At 46.2% G+C, this 17,586-nt stretch overlaps 1 long non-coding RNA gene across 2 annotated transcripts in view; it reads right to left on the bottom strand.

Moving 5' to 3' along the window:
* LOC120097012 (uncharacterized) overlaps positions 1–17,586 on the bottom strand; it is a 55,450-nt gene that overhangs the window by 27,047 nt on the left and 10,817 nt on the right. For both annotated transcript variants that reach the window (XR_015638859.1, XR_015638860.1), the window contains exon 2: positions 6,701–6,829. This is a non-coding gene — a long non-coding RNA (uncharacterized LOC120097012). The remainder of the gene's footprint in view (positions 1–6,700; positions 6,830–17,586) is intronic.

Genomic DNA, 17,586 nt, shown 5'->3' with positions numbered 1-17,586 from the left:
ACACGGTGGCTCACAATCACCATGCTCCTGGGAATCCTCTGCTGTCTTCTGGCCTGCAAAGACACTGCACATATGTGGCACACATGCACACATGCAGACACTCACACACATAAAAATAATGTGTCAGGATTGTCAGGATGCTGTCCTGCTGAGCCATCCCAAAACTTCTCTGACAAGGTCTTCCTTGCTGACTCTATCCCAGACTCTGGAACAGAATGTTGCTGAACCAGGTCCCCGGAACTGACACAGGTGTTCCCCTTAGCCATGTGCTGGGAGAGGGTGAGACAAAGGGAACGAGTTTGAGGCAGGACTGAGACAAATGGAGCCGGAGTGTCCTTGGGAAGAGAACAGAAGTGAAGCAGTGAGAAGCAGCCAGATTCATTTCCTTAGGGACGTTACATGCATCACCCCCCTAGCAGCTGTGCACTCTCCCAGTCAGGATATCTGTAAAGTAACAGCTCAGTTCTGTTGAGCACTGAGTGTACACCCCACTCATTCGGGTCCTACAGTGTCTCCTTGAATCCTTGCAGGAATCCCTAAGGCCGATCATCGTTGTCCTCCCCCTTTAAAGGAACACAACTAAATGGACGGTGAAATGGACAGCGAGAATCTGGGAACCGACAGTTCAACCTAGAGCCTAAACTCTTCACTGGAGAGCTATGAGGCATCCTCACCTCCAGTCCCAGACCCAGAACATAACTGTGACACCAACCTCTGTCCGCATACCAGAGGTAGAGCTTTCAACCCACTCAGGGCCTTGGCCTTCACACTAAACTCCAAGCATCGCCCCAAGGCCATCATCCTGCTACACACCCCAGGGACGATGAAAGCCCATTCTGCCTTATTCCTAGTGCTTCTACTCCCAAGGGTCCTACCAAGTGTTCCAGCCCACATTTGTCCTAGCAGCCAACCTATGTCAGGCACATGGGAAGCAGCTCCTGGTCTAAGTAGCTCTTTCCAGTCTCCAGTACCACCTCTGTTATCTCTCTTTCTTCTCCAAATCACCTTCTGGTTCTCTTTTTCCCTCCCTAGCCTTGGCTTGTGGAGGCTGCAGCAGCCAAGTGCAGAGCAGAGTATATAATAAAGTGGAAGGAATTTGGAGTTTCTAGGCAACCTAGCCAGGAGGAGATAAAGAGCAGGGAGGAGTAAGGACAGCCAGAGTGCTAAAGAAAGAAAAGACAGCTCGCAGCTGGAGGGACTCTGTGCAAAACTCCCTGCAGTGGCCAAGGAACCACAGGATGAGCACGGCCGGCTGGTACTCCATGTAAATACACTCTCTGGACTGGGGATGTAACTCAGTTGGGAGAGAGCTTGCCTATGTGCATGAAGTGCTCCGTCCCCAGTACTGCAGAAACCCCCGTGGTGTACACACCTGCAGTCCCAGCACTGAGAAGGTGCAGGCAGAAGAATCAGAACTTCAAGAGTGTACTAAAAACACTTGAGAGCCTAACTCTAAACAACTGAATAAACACAAACGAGCAAACAAGTGTGCTCACCGAGCAGCCACCTTGCTCTGAGAGGCAGACGTCCCCTTTCTTTGCCCTGACCTTGGACACCCATAAGCCTTGTCTTGATGCTATGAGATACAGAGGAAAATGGTGCTGTTGACAGGCTGCAGAGGGAACAGCAGCTTTACTGGAACAAAAAACAAAAACAAAACAAACAAACAAAAACCTGGAAGGAGCCAAAGCTAATGGACCCAGGGCCCAGTGACATCTGCACAGAGGATGCTGGCGGGGGTGGGAGGGATGCCACAGAGCCCCATCCAGGGCTTGAGTTAAGGGATTCAGTCACATGTTGAAGAAACTAGAGGGACCAAGAGCCTTTCCACTTCACAGGGGAGGCAATGGGAACCTCTAACTACCCTGCTGCAAACCATTTCATCTGCTCCAGGAAGAACAAACTCTGGGTCCTTCCTGGTCTGCTCCACTGGCCCCTCCACCAATCAGATTCTTGCCTTGGTCGGCCTTCCACTTGTCCCCTCCTCACCCTAGGAAGAGAGCCTTCTCCGTGTCACTCTGGAGGGAATCTATACCAACCATCTGAGAAGATCCTTTCTGGACCCAGATTCCAGATCCTCAAATCTCCCTCCAGCTCCCAGTGTCTCTTGACTGATTCCAGCAACAGGGGGCCAAGCCCAACCTTGAGAGGTATTACCCCTCCAGCACTCCCAATTCCCACATGACTCCTAGAGACCAGATGTTTCATGTCATAGAAAATAAACATCTAGATGATTTAATACTTCCTGCCACGTCTCATTTGGCTTCTGGCACAGAACTGGTTGGAGGTCACCCTGCCCCTTAAGCCTGGGCCAGGGCACCTGTCCTGGCCCAGTATGGCCGCTGATGACCACTGATCCTGGCCGCCACTCGGTGAGAGTGGCATGGTCATGGCTGTCAGAGACTTCCACACCTATGGGTGATTTGCTAAAATAGCTCTGCCCATCAGTAAGCTAGGGGTTTGCAGCAATAGTTATAAGCCAGTTCCAAAGAGGCTCCCCACACATGAAGGCCATCCTGGAAAGAACAGGGATTTAGGTCTAAGAGGCCCCAGGAAGATGTCTAATCTGTGCCAAGATTCCAAGGCTGAAGGACATCCGCCCTCTTCTTAAAATCCTGAGGGAAAGAAAGGAATTCTGTGTGCATTTCCGACACTTTACCAACAAGAAACACTGGCTGGGTGCAGGGGAGATAGGAGAGAGCCAGTGCCTGCTACGTGCCTGGGTGTCAAATGCCATGACTCATATACAATTCACACGACAGTGGATGTGCCAGATCACAATGGCTTGGTGACATTTTAATGGTCGTAACAGCTTAATGCCATACCTTCCTCTTTTGCCTGGGATGAAGCGGGTATGAATACACCTATTGCTTGTGTAACTCAAAATGCCACGTCAAGCACCTGACCTGTGCCATCTAGGTAACTACTCCACGATGTTCATGTATCCATGACATCTAGCGATGTCATCCTCAGACCACGCCTCTACCTCATGCATTGTTGCGTTTTGGAGTGTTTTGTTTGGTTTCAGGCAAAGGCTCACACATTGCATGTTTACCTTGAGTTTCTACATAGCTGAGGATGACACTGAACTTCTGATCCTCCTACCCCTATCTCCAAAGTGCTTGGATTGCAGACGCATACCACCACACCAACTTTACGTGGTACTGAAGATTGTAGCGCTTGTGCACGGTAGGTAAGCATGTTACCAGCTGGATTACATCCCAAGTCCTCATGGTGGCATTTTACATTCCAAACTCTTGAGACCCTGAGGGTATGCCTACAATATACTAATATCATTGTGCAGATCAGGATGCGAAGTCTCCTGTCTTTGAAGCATGTGGGTGGCTACACATGTGTTGGGCTCTGCACAACACCTGGCTGGTTGAGAACTGAACCTGCTGCAGGTTCCTCTTTGCTGTGACTCAGAAGGCCCTGGGAAGGCTGAATCCTATAGCAGCTTTCTCCCTTCCCCCTGAAGTGAGCAGGCTCTAGTGGGGAGACTATTACTCTGGGGAGAAAATGTAGAAACAATGGATTATCTAGCTTTATGTTCCATGGTAACAGGATGCCTGGCTTCCAGTCAACAATCGTCCATCTACCCATACATCCATCCATTTACCATCCTTCTATACACACACACACACACACACACACACACACACACATACACACACACACCCTATGCAAATGAATAAATAAATAAATGTAATTTTAAAACAGTCATTTTAACCACTTTTATTTATCTTATTCTAATTGATGTGTATAGGTGTTTTGCCTGTGTGTATATCTGTATGCTATGTCCATGGAGGCCAGAGATGGCACCAGATCCCCTGGAGGTGCAGATAGTTGTGATCTGCCATGTGGGTGCTGGGAATCAAACCTAGGTCTTCTGGAAGGACAGCCAGTGCTCTTAAGAAATGAACCATTTCCGAAGACCATTTTAAGCCACTTTTAGAGCATGTGATTCTATGGCAGCAAGTACCCTGGCATTATTGTAGAAATATTGCCACCATCTAGCTCCAAAACCTTCCATCTGTCCCCATTAGGCACCAATAACATTAAGGATGCTTGAACAGTATAAATGGAGTCCTGTTAATTTGTATTTACGTAAAATCATATATGAGGGTATGTGTATACATGAAGCTGGTCTTTACTACTTTGTGAGCTCTTCTTTTTCCTACTCAGAAATACCTGAGGGTATTGTAGGCATACCCTCAGGGTCCTCCCCCCACCATGTTTCACCCCATATCACTAGATAGGAAAGAAGGATAGAGAGAGAGAGAGAGAGAGAGAGAGAGAGAGAGAGAGAAATAGAGATCACTGAGTCTAATTTCTTTCTTCTTATTTCTTCTTTGAGTGCAACTATTAACAAACCACAACCAACCTCTCTAAATGACCAATGACCAGCAAACTCACCTCTCAGGGCCCTAGCATTTATATACTCTCTGACAAGTTCCCAGAATTCCAAATGTCACACAACTGTAGGAACTATCTCAGCTAGAAAACCACGCCAGTGCTAAACCACAAGGTAAATCATAGTCAGCTGCTGTGGGTAATCCCCACACCTGGGATAAAAATAATAGTTCTGTGGTTTTAAAGAAACCAAAATTCTAGAATTCTCACTATATTTTCCCCACCCTCTACCCCTTCTGTTTTAAGCCATTAATTGTGCTGTGTGCATTGGGAAATTATAAAGAGACATTTTCAATGAAATAAGCACTTCTCAGGTCAGCGACTAAGATTTCCATGAGACCTCTCCTGCTTAATTCTAATTTTCTAATTCTAAAATTTATCACTTTTGATGGTATCCATAGCTTTTCATTTCCGATAGATATACAAGCAAATCCGTGTTCCCAATGCAAAACTTTAGCTGGCTTCCATTCTGATCCTAACACACCTTTAGTACACAGGACGGTATAATTCCACAGTTTTTCTGTAGCAGTGTCTCTCAGCTACTGTTGTTCCTTCCTCCTGAGCAGTCAGAAAAGGCCACTTCCCGATGGTGAGAAATTACCTTGACTATCTCTTTTGGGTCTGCATTCCTGAATCCAATCACAACCTTTACTACATTCCATACACATCCCAGGGAGCGTAGGCGTTTTCTCTGTTTGAGATTCAGGGAAACCAGTGCCTTTAGAGATGGCTTGTTCAATTTTGGGGGCACAAAGTACGGTATTTCGTGCAGTTAACACACTGAATATTTTGAGATATGAGGCTTTTGATTTGGTCACAGTTTCTTTGCCAATGACTGTATTTCCCACAATTGAAGTACAGGGAATTTTGATTTCAGAGATTTCTACCTAGTGCTTGACTTATTAGCATGATACACATTAGAACCAATACCAGCTTTATCGCTTATCCATTTGTCCATAGGTGCTTCTTGTCACCTTTATGGTCTAATACCTTTTTTACATTCAGTATTTGCATTTTCAAACACCAAAGGTCTCTATAAATAACTGCCTTATGACAAGGTCTGATATGACTTTGTTCACTGCTAAGACAAATTTTTGCAAAAAAAAAGAAAAAATCAGTGAAGGTTTCTCCAGAGCCTTATATAATCTTTGTAAACAAAGTGGGCTTTTTCCTAGGGTCCTCAACTTTGTCTCAAACTCTTAAAGCCACCGAGCAACATTGTTTTATAATAACTGCATCAAATTGAATCTGTTCTTGTATATCAAACTACTGCCTTTCACCCAGTAACTGATCTTTTACTATATTCATGCCTCTCACATTTTTCATTGTTCAATATTTGAGACTTCTTCCCTTCACCATGTTAACCACTGCAACTGGAGACTGGCTTCTAATACAGCTGTTACCAATCCCCTTCAGTCTTGGGGAATAATTAATCCTAATTTGAGGGGGCTGGGGATTTAGCTCAGTGGTAGAGCACTTACCTAGGAAGCACAAGGCCCTGGGTTCGGTCCCCAGCTCCGAAAAAAAGAACCAAAAAAAAAAAAATCCTAATTTGAGTACCCAGTTATTTAGAATTTGTTTCACATAAGGCGAGTGCAGCTCATATGAAACCATAGCCTCTTTAAAATGCCTTAGGTCTATGATTTCTGTAGTACACCGTTCTATCTCATTATAACTTTGTTCTGTGCCATTAGCAGGCATAGGCTGACTACTAGGAAAGCTGATGGTGAGCTCATAACCCAGGGCCACTCCTCCTCCCACACTGGCTGCAAGATTGGTTTGAGATTAACCCTCTCTCTTGAAACTGGCTATTTCGTCAAATTGTCCTCCCATTTTTTCAGCTTTTCTCTAACCTGACTGCCCTCCAGCACAGTTTCTTTCCTTCTTTCCTCCTGCAGAAAACTCCTGTTCTTGTTCTCTTGCTCAGTCACTGGCACTGAGCCTTTTTGCTCTCTCTTTTCTTGACTCCCAAGAGCTTCCACTTCTGCCTGCAATCTCTCCAGCAGCACTGCCAACTCTGCAACCCTTTCAGAGAAGAGAAAGTAGTGTGAAACCTTTCATTTTCCCATTTCAGCCATTTTTCAGTTCTCAATCCCCTCCATTTCTACTTGCAATTTTTCCAAATGCTTAGCTATTCTTCCAACATTTTTTGGAACAGAATATACAAAGAAAGAAAAGAAAAATCAGAAAATCCCCTCTGGAACAAAGCAAGAGATATCCCAATGATAGAAACTGAAACAATTTTTTGCTGGCCATTTGAAAAAAAAGCCATTTCTTAATTACTTACCATTTCCTCTACAGCATTTGAAATCAGATTTCCCATGTTGAGTCTTAACTTCTGAGCTCCACATTGAGATGCCACTTGTAGCTTGTCTTTGCTATTTTGTGGATTCTTTTTGTTCTCACCTGTATCCCCCTGTACAGAAAGAAGGATTGAAGGGAGAGAAGAAATAGGAAAATCCCTGAACCTAATTTCTTTCTTCTTGTTTCTTCTTTAAGCACAACTACCAACAAACCACAACCAACCTCCCTAAAAGACCACCAACTACCAACCCTGCCTCTCGAAGCCCTAACATTTATACGTCCTCTGAAAAGTTCCCAGAGTTCCAAATGTCACCCAATCACAGAAATTATCTGCAGCTGGCAAAGCCATGCCTCTGCTTGAGCATGAGGCAAATCATAGTCTGATACTGCAGACAGTTGAAGCAGCACCACAGCCACAAACCTGGGATTAAAACAAAAACATATGCTTATAATATTTCTGTGTTTTTAAAGAAACCAAAATTCCAGAACATCACTACATATACATATGTACATAATTTAAATAAAATTATGCCACTTGGACCATAATGCTCCCCGGAAGAGCCATAGGCTATCTGAAACAAACAGATAAACAAACCAGCACAAGGCATGAAAAACCTCCTTTTGAGGTATTGGTCAGGGTAATCCAAGAGACTTTTAAAATAATACAGACTATTGCTGTTGCTTCCCAGAAGTTGAAGGTAAGTCTCTATTGCCTGTTGTTAAATATCGCACACACTTTGGACATAAGACTCAGAGGATTCAAGCTGGATCTGTCCTGAAAACCTCCTCCCTGAAGACTAGCTTTCATAGTATCAGACGGTTCCATGCAAGCCACCAAGGGAAGAAAGTGATCAATAGTCCCCCATAACTGTGATGAGTGTGAACCACCACAGTGACTATTATGGCAAGATATCCCAAAAGGTGCAATCATGGTGCTTACATCTTGGCAGCAACCAACTGCTGTCTAAATGGACTTAACGCTCACTAAGTTAGAGGAAAACCATGTCATGTAATGGAAACCTAGCCAAATACCTGTAACTAGTAAGGTTATGGATCTTAGAGAAGATCCTACTAGTATCACTTCCTTAAACCAGTATAATTTCTAATTGCCCTCTAAGGACTTCTCATACCCACAGAGAAGTATACCATCCAACCCTCATCAAAGAAGCTTCTCTTTTGCCTGGCATAGAGGCACACGCCTTTAATCCCAGCATTTTGGAGGCAGAGACAAGAGGACCTCTAACTTTGAGGCCAGCCTGGTCTACAGAATGAATTCCAGGACAGCCAGGGCTACATACAAAAACTATGTCTAGGAAAAAAATGGCCAAAATTCAGGGATAACTGACTGTGGAGCACCCATTTCTAGCTGATTCAACACAATTCCTACACCTACTGTCCAGAAAGCATCACAGAAAAGGGGAGGCAAGAGTAAGTAAGCAAGGGCCAGGAAGTCTGCTGCTGGACTGAAGGTCTATTTGTGGCAGGGAAGCTACATGCAAAAACTCTCAACAACACCGCTGCTTAAGCAAGACCTGAGCAGTAATAGTATCTGATGACATGCCAACATGGATGATGGAAATTTCATGAGACCTCACCCACCCCAGACTAAGCAATTAATTACTGCTGAGAGAGGCAGTATTAGTCTTCCCCAGGAATGAGCACCCTAATTCATTATCCAAAACACAGTGGTCAGCCCTAAAAGCATATACATATAAGCCACAGTCAACAGACTCCACAGTATTTGTATATTTTATGTATTTTTTATAATGTGTGTGTGTGTGCGCGCGCGCGTGTGTGTGTGTGTGTGTGTGTGTGTGTGTGTGTGTGTAACACTAATAATTAAAGAAAAGGAGGCCATGAATTTGAAAGGGCATGGGAGTGGCTGAATGGAGGAGGGCTAAATGATATAATATTTTGATTAAAAATGAAAAGAAAATACCAACTATCCATTCTCTAATTTGGGAACACAGTATTCTATTTGGTTTTATGAGTTTAGTGATCTATAATTCCCTCCCTTCCTCTCTCGGTAAGGATTTTGTATCTCAGACTGGCCTCAACCTGCAACTCTTCCTATCTCTGCATCTCAGTTACTTTTCTACCACTGTAATAAGACACCATGACCAAGGCAACTTATAGAAGAGAGAGTTTCTTGAAGGCTTACAGTTTCAGACAATTAGACTCAATGACCATCTTAGTAGTAGACCAGCAGTCACGGTACTAGAGAAGTAGCTAAGAGCTTAAATCCTTTTTTTTTTAGATTTATTTATTTACTATATATGAGTACACTGTAGCTGTCTTCAGACACACCAGAAGAGGACATCAGATCTCATTTATAGATGGTTGTGAGCCACCACGTGGTTGCTGGGATTTGAACTCAGGACCTCTGGAAGAGTAGTCGGGTGCTCTTAACCGCTGAGCCATCTCTCCAGCCCTAAGAGCTTATATCTTAAGATACAAACATAAGATCAAGAGAGCAAATTGGAAATCTCCTTCAACAAGGCCACATCTTCTAATCCTTCCCAAACAGTTTCACCCACTGGGGACCAAGCATTCAAACACATGAGTCTATGGGGCTCATTCTCATTCAAACCACTACCCTCAGTCTCCTGACTTATTGAGATTACAAGTGTGTGCCGTTACGTTGGCTTCATTTATCTTACTGTGGGTAGGTTGTCTCACTTGGTATGATGTCTTCAAGTCTGAATTTCTAGAGCTAAGGAAACTTCTTGAACAAAGTAAGGCGACCTGGTGAATCATCTCTGTGAAGGGACATAGTGCTGGCTGCCTTCCTCAGGTAAGCACAAGTCCACCCTCCCCTACTCCTCTGTAGAATAGCCCTCCTCTGTCCCACAGAATGCCTTTTCCCGGAACTTGTCACAGGAGGAGCCTAGTCTCATTCTACCTGTCCAAGCTTTGCTAAGGTTTCCCAAGACTTACATTACTTTTCACTAACTTCTTTGGGGTCTCTGCCCTCACAGAGGAACTCAACCCTACCTATCAGGGTGGTTCCCTGAGAACTCCTGAACCTACAGCCACTTCCTGGACGCTGGTGTCAGCTGCGGCACAGGGCTGGCCAGTGACCACCGTGGCTTTAAGTACACTCTGCTCCCTCCACCCTGCCCTCTTCTCCTATAAAACCAAGGATGCCAGCTCCAGTGCCTCACCTCTGCTTCCCTCAGGCTTGCCCAACCTCATCTACACCATCTGGCATCACCCCATCTCCCTGCACTGTCCCAGAGACCCCCATCTGTCCATCACTCCTGAGGGTAGAGCCCACCGGCCCGTCTGTGTCCCTCATCACCTCGGGTGCCTGCCTGGGGTAGCTCCTCCCACCTGCCTGAGCACAGCAGCCCTGGATTGCAACACTCACACCTTTAGACTGTGGGTGCCACATGGGCAAGGACTCTGCTGTTTGTCTTGGCTCCACCTTTTTTATTAATTCCCTTCTATCCTTGTTTAGGGCCCCATAAAAGGATAGAATTAGAAAGAGAAGGATCGCCCACTGGCCTTTCGTGTTCGATTTTCAAAGTAGACGTTGGGAGAGGTCCTGTTTCCTAGTTCAGAAGTGGAAAGGTCACCTTTCACCTATTTATAAAGAGACACCCAAGATGCCCTGCCAAGCTTGCAAGGTGGTGCTGCAGGGCCAGTCCTCGAGGACTTCCTGTTGGGAGAAGTCACCTCACAGAGTCTAGAGTCCCACCTCATCCCATCTCTTACCTGACTTCTGGTCACCTTGACTCTTGAAACTGTCCAGAGTTGCCCCAGCCCCCTCCCTATGCACCGTGCCCTTCACTGAATGCCTGTCTCGTGGACCACTCGCCCCTCTTTCCACAGCCTGGTTCTCTGGAAATATGGTTGATCAATCTGTTCTCTAGTCCCCAAAAGCCTTCCATACCATGGTCTGAAAATGGTTGCCCCCAGAAAGTCTGCAAGGGTTTATTCTTCAGAGCTATCTGTCGGCAGTCTTGGGAAGATGGACCGTAATCTGACTGTGGTGCTTGAAGTGAGGCTCCTGGCAAGTGATCATTAGAGGAGCCCATAGGGTAGAGCACCCCCCGCCCCATGACTGAACACTGGTGGCTGTGTGAGAATAGTCACAGAAATAGACACAGGCTTCTTGTCTCCCGCCATGTGATATCGCTAGTGAGGTCATTGTCAGATGCAACCTTCCCCTTGCATGCCCAGAATCATGATGCCCAACGAATGTCTTTTCTCGATAGAAGTGCTGTCCCAAGTGTCCCTGTACAGAGATGAGAAGCTGCACAGCCCACCAGCACCTCACCTGGAGCACACTGGTCGGCATAGCCCTGCAGCTCTCTCACTACGGGGTTCTCTATTTCAGAGAAATCTGCTCTTCTTCACGCTTCAGAAGCCACCTTGGTTTTCAGTTTCTTTTTACTCTGGCCCATTGAAAAGGGAAAAGGGTCAGTGGGTCAGTGCTGGCCACCAAGTCTGACAGACCTTAGCAAGGCACCTGGACCCATCCCCTCCTCCTTCCCCTCCAAACCTCAAAACAGTAAATGCTTCCCTATTGCCCAGAAAAGATCATGGGGAGCCCAGCTGCCCCCCCCCGGGGGGCCTTGATGCCATATTTCACATTCTGTATAATTACAATTCTGACCCTTCACGGAATGTTCCTGTTCTCCTTCTCTCTTAGGGAGAATGTGAAGTAAGCAAGAGAGGGTTGCACTTTTTTAAGAAGGGGGAGATTATGCTGTGTCTGATGGTGGAAGGAATGATGGAGAAGGGAGGAAGGAAGGAGGGGAGGGAGGATATGAAACACAGAATATCACTCCTGAAAGCACACAGATAGCTAAATACGGCACTGCCAGCGATAGTGCAGATATAAGCCTGAATATGCAGAGTTCTGTCTGTCTGTCTCTAACTCCCTCTCACTGTACTACATCTGGAGAGGATCCCATCGAGACGTGGCATGGGAAGAGGCTACGGCTAGACGCAGAGCTGCGTCTAGGTCCCAATTTTTTCTAAATGTTGGGTGGGAAGGCAGATTCACTTCCCAGTTAAAACAGACATTTTCACAATAGCAACGGCATGAACCAGAAACTGGCAGGAAGTAAGAAAGGCTGCGAGCCACACAAGGGAGCCAGCCCTGAAGAGAAAAGGTGAGTTTGGATCCAAATGTTACCAGAAAAGTCTGCTCCTGGCAAGTGGGGGCAGATGGGTAGATTCAGCCCTCTTCTTCCCCCATCTTCTTCCCCCATCTTCTTCCTCCCTGTCCTTCTCACAGCCTCAAGAGGAGAACACAAGACGGGGACGACGTGCAGCTCTTCCATGATCTGCGCTCATGGGATCCTACTGTCCTCAGTATTCTCCCCAAAACGGTCTATGGCTTACGATGTTCAGTCAACACCACAGCAACTTAAAGTCAGCCCTAAGTACCCTTCCTCGGAAGGCAGCAGCCAAACAGTCTAGGAAAGTGTAACCTTGAGAAAGGGAGGGAAAAAAAAAAAAAAAAGAAGACATACTACTGATGTAAGATGGGGCTGACCAAGCAGAGAGAGAATGATGTCAGCAAGGACCCTCAAAGATGACCCATGGCTGTTGAAGGAGACCCCTCCTGCCAAGGCTGACAGCATCAAGAACATTTATACTCTCGACCTGGACCAGTGTTCCAATCCCAGACTGCCTATATGGAAACTAAAGAGCAATTAACCTCAGAAGCACAACAACAACAGGAAACAGAGACGAATCACGTTGTATTTTACACTTAATCACTGCTGCGTGAAAACACATGTTGGTAGAATGGGAGCCAAGGCCTGCACACTAATTGTCTAAGAAGGGGTTGGTGCCAATGATACATTAAGAACCCCTGGGGCTCAACCACAAAGAGAAACAACACGATTAAAAACAGCCAAAGGATTGAAACTTACGCTTCCGGAGAAGAGAGGTAAAGAGCCACCGAGTGCACAAAGACACTAAGCATGGCCATTGGGGAAATACGAAGGAAAACAAGAGGAAGCTGTGGTTGGATTGCTGGAGGAAAGGTCTGTAGAAGCCAGGGCAAGACAAATGTGGATCTCTCAGGGACAGGGAAGCATCCCTGCCATTGGGTGGTAGGTGCATGGAACGGATACTCTTCCGGGTGGAGGGACAGGTGGAGGTGGCATGCAAGTCTCCACAAGATGCTACCCTGACTCGGGTTACCCCCAGGACCTTCGTTCTGACCAACTACTGGCTTGATTCTAAAAACTGAGAGGACTAATGAAGAGAAATAGCCAATTTCTGGCAAAATCACATTCCCCTACCTTCAGCCTTACCTTACCGTGTCGGGCAGAGGAGGAGTTGGTACCTCCTACACTTGGAACATTGTGCCAAGGGCTGCTCTAGAAGGACAGCTTTGGAGCTTGTGACGCGGAGTATAGCCAAGGAAGACCCCTCAGCAGCTAAGAGGACAGAGCTTTGCCCCATTCTCGACTGCACCTCCCTGTGTCCCCCAGTTGCCACATGCCTGCCATCAACAAACCTCTACTGAGGCCAGCATCTTTTCCAACAAGCGGAACAAAGCCCCCTTAGTTCCTTGAGTCCTGCTTAAGCTTCCCACCCTCCTCTGACTGCTCTCTTCCTCCCACTCTGCCCCAATCCTCATTTCCTTATTCCAAGCCCAATTCTTCCTGCTTTCCCCACCGTCCCCTGTCTGCAGGGATTATTTCTGGAATTTTCCTTCCTGTACATGTCTGCAGTCTATGTCACGGGAAGCCAGCTACCCCTGCGAGAATCTCTGCTTTCTGAGTTGCATCTCCCAAACTGAACAGCTCAGCAGACATCTGTAGAAGCTCAGGACCCCTCCCACTGAGGGAGCTGGTACCTGGCCTTCCCCTGGGATAGTCTAAACAAGCATCTTCAGAAAAGGGGGTTTATTGCCAAGACAGTAGAGATAAGCAGGGCTCATCTGTCTGCCACAATGACTCGGGCTGGGCCTGGGTTGCACATTGTCAGAGTGATTTCAGCAAAGCCTGCAAGCCATGAAACTCTTACAAACTCCAGATAAGGCCCTTGTCTTTAGAGAGCTTGGATGAGAGGGGAGGGGGGAGTTGTAGCGATAGTCGCCACTGGAGATAAGGAGAATATATATTTTGTTTAACCAAACCTGTCTATTGGCTAGAGACACCAATGAGCTGGCATCCATCAAATCCTTTTCTGATTTACACGAATACCTGATTCCCCCACGATAAGGAAAAGTGTAAGTCAACACAGCTCTGTTGTCATTGGGTGTTACCTGCCCAGATACTGGCGTTTTTATCTACAGATTCATTCACAGGCTTCCTTCAGCTTTATCTGCCACTTAGGTGTGAGCAAACTGTCTTGCCTGCGTATATGCGCGTGTGCCTGTGTGCACGAGTGTGTGCCTATGTGTGTGTGTGTGTGTGTGAGTGTGCTTATGCACGCACCTGCTCGAGCAAGTGCGTGTGTGTGTGTGTGTACGCCTGTGTGTTCTAAAGGCCTGTGTATGACCACGTCATGAACAAATGCCACAGGAAAATGGTGACTTGGACACCAAAGAGGAAAAGAGGGAGATAGCACTGCCATGATGAATGTGTTTCATAATCAGCTTAACGCCGCCAACTGTTGTCTACTCCAACAAACTCTGGCCTGCTATCCATCAGCCCTAACTCAGGGAGGGCGAACCCCAGGGCTGCCCTGATAAGAGGCAAAAACTGTGGTCAATCATCCTACACCTCTGGACTCAGTTTCTCCATCTATGAAGGAGAAAATTATATCTACCACGCTCACATCCATCACGAGGATGAACGATCCGCATTCCGCCAAGTGATCCTAAGGCTGGAAGGCTGGTGGATTAAATAGAGATTTACAGAGAATCATGTCCAAATGAGGCTTATTTATGAAGTGCTTCGTGAAGGTAACAGATGACAACTGCAAAGGTCCCCAGGGAGAACATAGTTCCTGCAACTCCTTTTCCAGAAGAAGAGATAGAGGGCGGGGGGGGGGGGGATGGGGAGAAAGAGAGAAAGAGAGAGCCATCAAGCTAGCACTCCATCCTAAACCGTGACATTTGGGAGCACTGAGATGATCAGGTACAAGTACTTGCTTAGCAAACCTGGAGACCTGAGTACAATCCCCCAAACCTACAGTGGCAGGATAAAAGTGACCGAATAGATTGCCCACATGCCCTCACTCACACACACACGCACACACACACACACACACACACACACACACACACACACACTGTGGCACATGCACACATGCCCTCACTCACACACATACTTTGGCACATGCTCACAAGCTCTCACTCACATACACATACTTCAAAAAATCATCCTCATCAATCATCATCATAAATAAAAGTTTTTTTAAAGCACCATTTGGGAAGAAGATTTATCAACAGTGGTAGGAAATGTTAAAACCTCTCAGCTGAACACAACGTTAACATTCTTTATAAAGTGCTCTTGCTTGGCATGCAATATAGAAGTCTATCTATGTGAAAAATTAACCCCTCCCCCAACCCTCACTCCCATCCCCTTCAGCTCCTAAGCCCATTTCCCTAGGAAACAAGCTTCAAATTTAGTCTTTCCAGGCCTTTCTAGGCACCAGCCTAGACCCATGACTTGGTACTTAACATTCTGCTCACTTGAGAGGGCCAATGGAAAGTTTGGGTACCACTCTTCAACTGCCACTGAAGCAGGAAGGATACCCTTCCCACAGAGCCACCAGAAGATGTACATGAATATCTATTTATAGGAAGACCGACTCCCAAGAGGTCACTAACTCAACATGGCTCCTTATGAGCAGCCTCCAGGGTCACTGGCCACATGGACACAGTCACTTCTGGCTTAGTCATAGAGCTGTGTGATAGAAGGAGCCTCCAAGACACCACTGAGTCAATGCATGTGAGGGACCTGATAAAACAGGAGTTATAGGACAATGGGTGGAGTGGGCATTGCGTCTACCCTTTCGATTCTCATAGATGGTATTTCTGATCTGCTACTCTTCATGATCCCACTAGAACCAGTATTCGTAGAACCGTGACAGCTTCACCTCTAAGTATTTATAATTTCCTGACCTTAACTTTGGAACAGACTTACAAGGCGAGTAAACCTATGCAAGAGCTCAGCTCTTTGCTAACCTCATTAGCAGGTAATTCCACCCCTTGACCCCCAAACACACATCCACATCTAGGATTGCAATCTTCGCAACCAGTGAGTCATATTTCTTTTTTTTTTTTTTTTTTTTTGGTTCTTTTTTTCGGAGCTGGGGACCGAACCCACGGCCTTGCGCTTCCTAGGCAAGCGCTCTACCACTGAGCTAAATCCCCAACCCCGTGAGTCATATTTCTTAATGGATGTTGTATGGAGGCTAACTTTTTACATATGTGCTAAAAACCAACTGCAATATTGAAGGTTCTTGTGAGTTTATGCCAGGGACCAGTGCTGAGATTAAAACGGTATGAGTGCTTTATCAGAAATGACTTAGGGCAGGAACTGTTAACTAGCATTCTAGTTCACTACTGTTCTTGTATCGCTCTGTTAGACGTCATGACCAAAGCAACATGGGAGGAAACAGGGTCGGCCCTCCCCTATAACCAACAATTGAGACAGTTCCTCATAGACATAGCCACAGGGCAATCAGACCTGGCAATACGCTCCCCCCACCCGCCTACCTCCCACCCCCCACCCCCCAACCCCCCATCCCCGCCTCCCGTGGAGACTCTCTGGGCTGTGTCAGGTTGACAGCTGATGCTAACTAGGATAACTAAGTTTGAAAAACTAAAATGGCAACATAATAACCCTAAGATATCATCAAGGGGGAACCCAAAGGCAGACATCACTCCTAGGGTTGGGCAATTCCTCCAGAAAGGCTGAGATTGTTAGCATTAGATGCCTAGAGAAGAGGCTGGCAGCTGATGCCTCGATGCTGAGGAAGCTTGACTGACAGATAGTGCCTGCAAGCAGGGGAACACAAAGGTTTAGCTGGTGTGGTGACAGGACTTAGAAGCTAAAGAAGACACTGACAGAGACAGGAAGCAAGAAAAAAAGGCTCAAAAAAAAAAAAAAGTGAGGGCTGGAGAGATGGCTCAGTGGTTAAGAGCACTGACTGCTCTCCCAGAGGTCCTGAGTTCAATTCCCAGCAACCACATGGTGGCTCACAACCATCTGTAATGGGATACAATGCCCTCTTCTGGTGTGTCTGAAGTCGGCAACAGTGTACCCACATACATGAAATAAATAAATCTAAAATGAAGTGAATTCTAAGAAAGAAAGAAGGATAAAGAAAGGAAGAAAGAAAGGAAGGAAGGAAGGAAGGAAGAAAGAAAGAAAGAAAGAAAGAAAGAAAGAAAGAAAGAAAGAAAGAAAGAAAGATGAAAGAAAGAAGGGCTCCCCAGACCCCCACTAGCTGAGCTCCCTCTATAGTCCCAGCCATAAGTTTAGTTCACAGTCTGATCCAAGGCACCCCAGGGCAGCCGAGAGAAAGGTGGGTTTGAAGCTCAGAGAGAGTCTGGAGCGTAAATTTGCATCTCCAGTGCAGATTAGCTGCCTGTTTTGCTTTCTTCTTTCAGGTTTTTTTTTTTTTTTTTTTTTTTTTTTAAAGATAGTACTACTTTGTAGCCCAAAGCGATCTTGAACTTCCTGCCTCCCCCTCCCAAATGCTGACCTGGGCATGCACCAGGGCAGGGCTTCTCGCTTCTACTTTCCCTTTCATTTTCCGTACAGTATCACATTGGCTTGCACCGTTGAGAAAAACCAATGGTGCCATCTTCCTTTATTCTCTCTAAAGCTGAAAATAAACCCTCCGCTCGTCAGCCTTAAATCATCCACTTAATGCTGCTGTTGATTCAGATCAGACACTCTTGTCGCATTATAAAACTGCATTCTAATCTCTCCTAAGAAG

This window comes from Rattus norvegicus, chromosome 15 (assembly GCF_021556685.1).
Source record: "Rattus norvegicus strain SHRSP/BbbUtx chromosome 15, alternate assembly SHRSP_T2T, whole genome shotgun sequence".
Lineage (NCBI taxonomy): Eukaryota > Metazoa > Chordata > Mammalia > Rodentia > Muridae > Rattus > Rattus norvegicus.
Note: the sequence above shows the minus strand (reverse complement) of the source record. Positions and strands in the feature narration are given on the sequence as shown.